We start from the raw sequence: 9,165 nt of genomic DNA on the forward strand, positions 1-9,165 counted from the left end.
TGTGCAAATGATGAGATAATCCGAGTTGAGTCTACTGATTTGAACGGGTTACCAGTAGTAATATCCTCGATGTTGGCTCAAAAATATGTAAAGAAGGGGTGTGAAGCATATCTTGCGTACGTACTTGATAGTAAAGAGTCAGAAAAGAAACTTGAATCAGTGCCAGTGGTTTGTGAGTATTCGGATATTTTTCCTAAGGAGTTACCAGGATTACCACCTGTTCGAGAGGTAGAGTTTGGCATTGAACTTGTACCTGGGACTACACCAATTTCGATAGCTCTGTATCGTATGGCACCAACTGAATTGAAGGAATTGAAAGCTCAGTTGCAAGAGTTGACGGATAGAGGTTTCGCTCGACCGAGTTTCTCACCTTGAGGTGCACCAGTATTGTTTGTGAAAAAGAATGACGGACCCATGAGAATGTGCATCGACTATTGTTAGTTAAATAAAGTGACAATAAAGAACAAATATCCGTTACCACGTATGATGATTTGTTTGATCAGCTGAAGGGAGCCTCAGTGTTTTCAAAGATAGATTTGAGATCGGGTTATTATCAGTAACGAGTTCGAGACTCAGATGTGCCTAAAACTGCTTTCAGAACGAGATACGGTCACTACGAGTTCTTAGTGATGCCGTTTGGGCTCACTAATGCCCCTGCGGTATTTATGGACTTGATGAATCTGATCTTCAGACAGTATTTGGACCGATTTGTAGTTGTGTTTATAGACGACATTTTGATTTATTCGCGAGATGAAACTGAATATGCTGAGCACCTGAGATTAGTGTTGCAGATTTTACGGGACAAGCAGTTATATGCTAAGTTCAGTAAATGTGAGTTTTGGTTGAGAGAAGTTAGCTTTTTGGGGCATGTGGTATCCGCATCGGGTATTCGTGTTGATCCGAGTAAAATATCAGCCATACTTGATTGGAAGCCTCCTAGAAATGTTACTGAAGTTCGGAGCTTTTTGGGACTTGCCGGTTACTATAGATGGTTTGTAAAGGGTTTCTCGATGATAGCCATACCAATGACGAAGCTATTTCAGAAAGATGTTAAGTTCGAATGGACAGAAAAGTGCCAGAAAAGTTTTGACCAACTAAAAACCTATTTGACTGAAACTCCAGTGTTACTGCAGCCTGAATCCGGTAAAGAGTTCATCATTTATAGTGATGCGTCCTTACATGGGTTGGGTTGTGTATTGATGCAAGAAGGTCGAGTTGTAGCTTACGCTTCGAGCCAATTGAAGCCACATGAGAAAAACTATCCGACACATGATCTCGAATTAGCTGCCATCATATTTGCTTTGAAAATATGGCGACACTACTTATTTGGAGAGAGGTGTCATGTATATTCGGATCACAAAAGTCTCAAATATTTGATAACTCAAAGAGATTTGAATCTGAGACAAAGACGTTGGCTTGAATTGTTGAAAGATTACGAGCTTGTCATTGACTATCACCCGGGAAAGGCAAACGTGGTTGTCGATGCTTTAAGTCACAAGTCACTGTTTGCTTTGCGAGTGATGAATGTACACTTGTCCATTTCATCCGATAATGTGTTAGTAGCAGAATTAAAAGCCAAACCATTATTGATTCATCAAATATGTGAAAATCAGAAAGTCGATGATGAATTGGTTGCTAAACGTGCTGAATGTGTTTCAAATGTGGATTCAGAGTTTCAAATTGACGATAATGATTGCTTGAGGTTCAGAAGTCGATTGTGTGGTCCAAGAAATTCGAAACTTATTTCGATGATTTTGAGCGAGGCTCATAGTAGCTGAATGTCAGTTCACCCGGGTAGTACGAAAATGTACAACGATCTGAATCATCAGTATTGGTGGCATGGTATGAAACGAGACATTTTTTATTTTGTCTCGAAGTGTTTGATATGTTAACAAGTGAAAGTGGAACATCAAGTGCCTTCGGGATTACTTCAGCCGATCATGATACCCGAATGGAAATAGGATCGAGTTACGATGGATTTTGTATCTGGGTTGCCATTGTCACCAAGCAAGAAAGATGCGATATGGATTGTTGTGTATAGATTGACTAAATCAGCTCATTTCATTCCCGTACGGACGGATTTTTCCACTTGATAAGTTAGCAGAGTTGTATGTCTCTCAGATTGTCAGATTACACGGGGTACCTGTTTCAATTGTGTCAGATAGAGACCCAAGATTTACATCAAGGTTTTGGAAGAAATTACAAGATTCTCTGGGTACCAAACTACATTTTAGCACCGCGTTTCATCCTCAGATGGACGGTCAATCAGAATGAGTAATTCAGATACTCGAAGATATGTTGAGATGTTGCATCCTTGAGTTTAGTGGTTCATGGGAACGGTATTTGCCTTTGATTGAATTCGCTTACAACAATAGTTTTCAATCAAGTATTAAGATGGCACCTTACGAGGCTTTGTACGGTCGTAAATGCCGTACACCGTTGTTTTGGACCGAGATCAGTGAAAGTAAAATCCTCGGGGTTGATTTGATTAAAAATGCTGAACAGAAAGTAAAAGTGATCCGTGAAAGTCTGAAAGCAGCTTCAGATCGTCAGAAGTCGTATGCGGATTTAGAACGAAAAGACATTGAGTATCAGGTCAGAGACAAAGTATTTCTTAAAGTTTCACCTTGGAAAAAGGTGCTCAGATTTGGCCGTAAGGGAAAATTGAGTCCGAGGTTCATCGGGCCGTATGAAATATCCGAACGAGTTGGGCCGGTAGCATACAGATTGATTTTGCCCCCTAAACTTGAAAAGATTCACAATGTTTTTCATGTTTCGATGCTTCGACGTTATAGATCCGATCCATCGCATGTAATTAGTCCATCAGAGGTTGAGATTTGATCTGATTTGAGTTACGAAGAATAACCAGTTCGTATATTGACTCGTGAGGTAAAAGAATTGCGGAACAAGACAATTTCGTTAGTAAAAGTGTTGTGGGTCAAACACAGGGTCAAAGAAGCTACGTGGGAGCTTAAAGACTCCATGAAAGAAGGATATCCTAATTTATTTGCTGGTAAGATTTTCGAGGACGAAAATTTCTAAGGGGTAGAGAGTTGTGACGGTACTAATTTGACCCTAGTCAGAAAGTGGTTTTGGAACAACAAAATCGAGTCACAAAAATAATTAACCGTTATATTCTATGCTTATTATATGTGAAAATGCATGTGTGAAAGTTTAATGCTTTGATTTTGTCATTTGTATGTGAAATTTATTAAATAGGACTTATATAAGACATTTTGAAATATGATAGGTTATTTTTGTAGAGGCCAAATAATTGATGGTGTAAATAAGTGGATTTGCATGTCAAATATCCCACTTTAGTTATAGTGGCTGGCCATGATAATGATGGTAAGTAAAATATGTGTTGTATAATAATATTATATGGTAATGGTTTAATTTATGAAATCAAAAAAATTAAAATTAAGTAAATTAAGAAAGGATAATAGAAAAACAAAAGAAAAACAAAATGTTGGTTTCATCTTCTTCAAAATGTTGGTTTCATCTTCTTCCTTAGTAGCCGAACTTTAAAGAAGAAAAGGGGATATAGCATTCGGCCATCTTAAGCTTAAAACAAGGTTAGTAATTCATGTTAGATTTTGAAATTTTAGCTTATTTTAAGTTAGTAACTAAGTCCCTTACTTAGCCCATGTTAAAATTTTGGATTTGGGTGGTGAATGGAGCATTCGGCCATGGTTGTTAATGAAGTGATTTGATTATTTTCTTTATGTTTTGATGAATAAATCTTGATGAGTGAAGTTTGAACTAGTTAAAAATTTAATTTGATAGTGTTTATATGTGTAATAGCCGAACTAGGACTTGTTTAGTTACTTGAATAAATGTTTTGTAGTTAAATGCTAAAATGAGAGTATTGCCGTTTAGATGATTTGAAAAGAATAGGGTAGATGTTTGAATGTCTAAAGGTTTGGTATTCTACATGAATTCTAATGGTATGATTTTGTAAATGCCGAATGAGCTATAGGAGTTCGAAAATGGCTTAACTTTCATGTTTAAATTCGGTTATATCCGATCATGGTTGGAGTTATTTTGATATGCATAGTATAAGGTATGTATGATTTGTGTTTTGGTTGCATAACTATATTTGGTTAATGATATGAATAAATTATAAATAGCTTTAAGTAAGCTTGATATATGGACAATGGATATATTCGGATTGAGATTATGCTTAAGTGAAATTATAGATATGTGATGAAATTGATTGGTGATATACATGTTTAAATAATATGAATGCAAAGAGTTGTGAAATAGTAAATTGTAGTAAATCTGCTTGGGACAGCAGCTGTAATGTGATTTTGGAATATCACCATAAATTGTGAGAGTGCAGTTAGAAGTTGAATAAACTATGTAATTAAAGCTTAATGAGTCTATTTTCAAATGAAATCAACGAGAACATATTTTGACTTCTGTACAATTAGAAATTTGATTCGTAGTAAATGGTGGTCAGATTAGTCAAACAGGGGAAACTTTAAGAAAAATCTGGTATTGATTGGCCAAACTAAAAATTCTGAAAATTTTATGGATAAAAAATATATAAGTCTATTTTCAGGGAAATGTTATGGAAATTGATTTGGAGTTTCGTAGCTCCAGTTATAAATAATTTGGTGACTATTGTTCAGGAAGACAACTTATTGTGAATTTTTGATTATGTGGTAAACATTGATAAAAATTTGTTAATGAGTTGCTTAATGTTTTCTTATAAACTTACTATGATCTATATGTGTGAAAGTCGAATACATATATTATATTTCTGAAGTAATGCTTGAATAGTCGATTAATGACTAGTTTAAAATTTTTGAATTTAAGCTCAAGAGCAAAGAGGGTCAAAGTTGGATAGGGGAAAAGAGAAAGTAATTGAGTAGCCTTTCCGCAACCGTTCAAGTATATCTGAGGTAAGTTTTGAATAGTCACATTTAGTACGTAATTGATAATGTCTTGATATGTGTATGATAACTGTACTGCGATCTATTGAATATATTTGAATATAGTTGATTGACAAATAATTTATGTTTAAGGCTTAAAGCCGAGTAGACATTAGAAGTTAAGCTTGGAAAGTAAAATGGACATATATTCTTATGTATGTTATTGAGCCAAAAGTTATATGAATGGTGCCCATGTTATGCTATTATTCGGAGGGAATAAATGAACTATGATTGTAAGATGTTATGTGAATTGAATTTTCTTGCGAATAAGTATGCATGATATTCAGTGATGTTTATCCGGACTTAGGGTCCGCAGGCTATGTACTGGAATTATATCCGGACTTATGGTCCGCAGGCTATGTACTGGAATTATATTCGGACTTAAGGTCCACAGGCTATGTGCTGGAATTATAACCGGACTTATGGTCTGCAGGCTACGTGCTAGAAATATGTCCGGGCTAAAGTCCCGCAGTCTTCGAGCTGGTATTATACCGGGTTTAAATTTCCATAGGCTTGTGCTGGTAATTAGTTTCAAGTCCTAAGACCTGACAGGCTTAATGCCAGTAAGTTAAGTAAGATTATGATATTGAATGTTCGCAGTAAACCATCGTCGAGTAAGTACTATACATTTAAGATGTTCAGGTACATATTACTTACTCATCGGTGAATTGATTTCGAAGTGAATCATTAGCATCAAAGAAGAATATATATAAATATGATTGATGGTTATATTTTCGAATATGAGAATGATTTAATCTGTCATGGTATATTTGTATATGAATTATATGTTAAAATTTCTTTATGTACTCATGTACATTCAGTCAATGATTTTGTGAGTTATTAGTATTAAAGAATGATACTTAAGTGTGAATGATTGTTATATCTACGAGTAAAACAATGACCTATTCGGTCAAATGTTGTTAATATATGAGATTATTTGATTTAAATGCATCGTATGAACTTTAAGTAGAAGAAAAATATGTGCTGAGAAATCTATGTATATGTTTATGTGTATTCGGCCATGAAGTAATTTGAATTGAGAATATGTATGTTTAAACGAATGTTTCGATTTTCGATAAGTCTTTAATTGTTTGTGATGCTTAAAACTTACTAAGTTTTGAAAGCTTATTCTGTTCTTTATTTCTTTGTTTTATAGATTGTTGATTTTGGCCACTGACTTGGGGATCCTCAGCAGTTCATCACACTATCGATCTTTTTGGTACAGTTATATTTTGGACTCGATATGGCATGTACAGGTTAGGCTGATGATAACGATGTTTTGAAATTGTAAATATTTTGGGCTATACGAAAATGGCGTATAACTTAAATATCAGTATGTATTTCAGTTCGATCTCTGTTTATGTTTATTGACAATGTGAATGAGATAAATAAATGTTTACTTTGGTAATACCTCTTAGCCTTAATCTGGCGATCGGATTCGAGTTAGGGGTGTGACACGTACAATGCCAACGTCCCAAATGTGGTCTTACATGTAATCAAATATCGATACCACTGTCCCGGATAGGGCTTACTCGAAATCATATAAAATGCCGATGTCCCAGACATGGTCTTACACGTAAATCTCAAGTCGATGCCAATGTCCCAGACGTGGTCTTACACGATATTACACCTTAAAATCCTATGTCATGACATATGTATCCTATACAATTCCTATGGTTCGACGGGGCTTTCGGATGTCGTAAATTTCTTGATACTTTCCTGGATTCAATTATTCAGCTCTCATAGCAATTCAATGCATTTCCACGACAAAAAAACATATATTATTCAATTGAAATACGTTTATTTGCATATGAACTTACCTCGAAAATGAGAACGGCTAAACAAGTCAATTATTTTACAACCTTCGACTTTCCCCAATCTAATTCTGATTTCTTTCGTTCCTGATCATTATAAATTCAAATTTCACTAATTTAAACACAAATTTATTCATTTCAATCTACAAACACATAATTAGGGTATTTTACACTTTAACACCTAAAATTTCATATTTTGACATTTTAGTCCCTATTTCTTAAAATCACAAAATACACATAATTTTACATTTCTCATGCTTAGCCGAATTTTCATATAGTCCCTAGCAGCCCATAACTTTCACTTATTTCACATTTTAACCCTTCAATTTCTCATTTTCACAAATTAATCCTCAAAATGCATTTTTTTGCTTAAAATCACTTAATAAAACATGAACATCTATCACCAAGCTTTCATATTTCACCATTTAACATCACAAGACTCATGAATTCAAAAATGGAATCTCATAAAATCATCAACAACTTCATGAATTTAAGCATGGGCTAGCTAGTACTCAAAGCAACGATCACAAAAACATAAAAATCATCGAAAACGAAACAAAAACGGACCTTTAATTAAGCATGAACATGATCAAACCATAAAAACACCTTCAAGCTTTATTTTCTTCTTCAAATTTGGCAATAAGGTTGATGATAACACATAATTTTAATTTGGTTTTATTTAATATGACTTAATTAACCAATATACAATTTTAACCTTGGTTATAAACATATAAAATCAATTAATGGAAGAATATTAATGTCCATTAACACTATCTAAGGTCTAATTTCTTCATAAGGACCACCCATTTAACTAGCCATAACATTTAAGAACTTTTAACAAATAGAAAGCCACTGTTGTATTTTACGCGATTAAGTCTTTTTATGAAATTGAGCACCCAAACGATAAAATTTTGCACACAGAATTTTCACATATAATAATTCACATACTGTAAAAACCAAAAATAATATTAAAATATTTTTCTAACTTGGATTTGTGGTCCCGAAACCACTGTTTCGACTAGGGTCTAAATCGGATTGTAACAACTCCCCCATTAGGGATTTTCGTCCCCGAAAATCTTACCACCAAATAGGTTTGGATATTGTTCTCTCATAGAATCCTCGGGCTCCCACGCAGCTTCTTCAACCCCGTGTCGATGCCATAAGACTTTCACTAATGAAATTTTCTTATTTCTCAATTCTTTAAGCTAGCGAGCTAGAATTCGGATCGGTTTTTCACTGGACGATATGTTTGATTGAATCTCAACTTTGTTCGAGGAAATAACATGCGAAGGATTAGATCTATATCGTCGAAGCATTGATACGTGAAACATATTATGAATCTTTTCTAACTCATATGGCAATGCTAGCCAATAAGTAACAGTCCAACTCACTAGATAATCTCATATGGCTCGATAAATCTCAGACTTAATTTGCCTTTACGACCAAATCGAAGTATTTTCTTCCACGGCGAAACCTTTAGAAACACTTTATCCTTGATCTGAAACTCAATATCTTTTCGTTTCAAGTCTGCATACGTTTTTGATGATTTGACACTGCTTTCAGATTATCGCTAATCACTTTCACTTTCTATTTAGTTTCTTTGATCAAATCAACCCCGTGTATCTTATTCTCACTGAGCTTAGTCCAATACAATAGTGTTTGGCATTTCCAACCATATAAAGCTTCTTAAGGTGCCATTTTAATACTCGATTGAAAACTGTTGTTATACGCAAATTCAATTAACGGAAAATACCTTTCCCATATACCTTCAAACTCAAGAATACAACATCTCAACATATCCTCGAGTATTTGTATAACTCGCTTAGATTGACCATCCATCTGCGGTTTAAATGCAGTACTAAAGTGTAGGTTTGTACCCAGTGTATCTTGTAGTTTCTTCCAGAACCTCGATGTAAACCTCAAATCTCTATCCGAAATAATAGAAACAGGTACTCCTTGCAATCTTACAATCTGAGAGATGTACAACTCAGCAAGTTTATCAAGTGAATAATCCGCGCATACCAGAATGAAATGAGCCAATTTAGTCAATCTATCAACAACAACCCAGATTGCATCTTTCTTACTCGGTGACAGAGGCAAACCCGATACAAAATCCATCGTGATTCTATCTGATTTCCACTCGAGAATTATAATCAGCTGAAGTAACCCAGACGGTACTTGATGCTCAGCTTTGACTTGCTGACAGATTAAACACTTTGAAACAAATTCAGAGATATCGCGCTTCATACCAGGCCACAAATAAAGCTGTTTCAAATCGTTATACATTTTTGTGCTTCTCAGATGAAAAACAAATAACTACTATATGCTTCATTTAAAATCATCTGAATCAATCTGAATTTCTCGGAACCCTCTGAATCTCAAACAACCCTCAGCATCAACTCAGAATTCTGAAT

This window comes from Gossypium hirsutum, chromosome A07, assembly GCF_007990345.1.
Source record: "Gossypium hirsutum isolate 1008001.06 chromosome A07, Gossypium_hirsutum_v2.1, whole genome shotgun sequence".
Classification (NCBI taxonomy): Eukaryota; Viridiplantae; Streptophyta; class Magnoliopsida; order Malvales; family Malvaceae; genus Gossypium; species Gossypium hirsutum.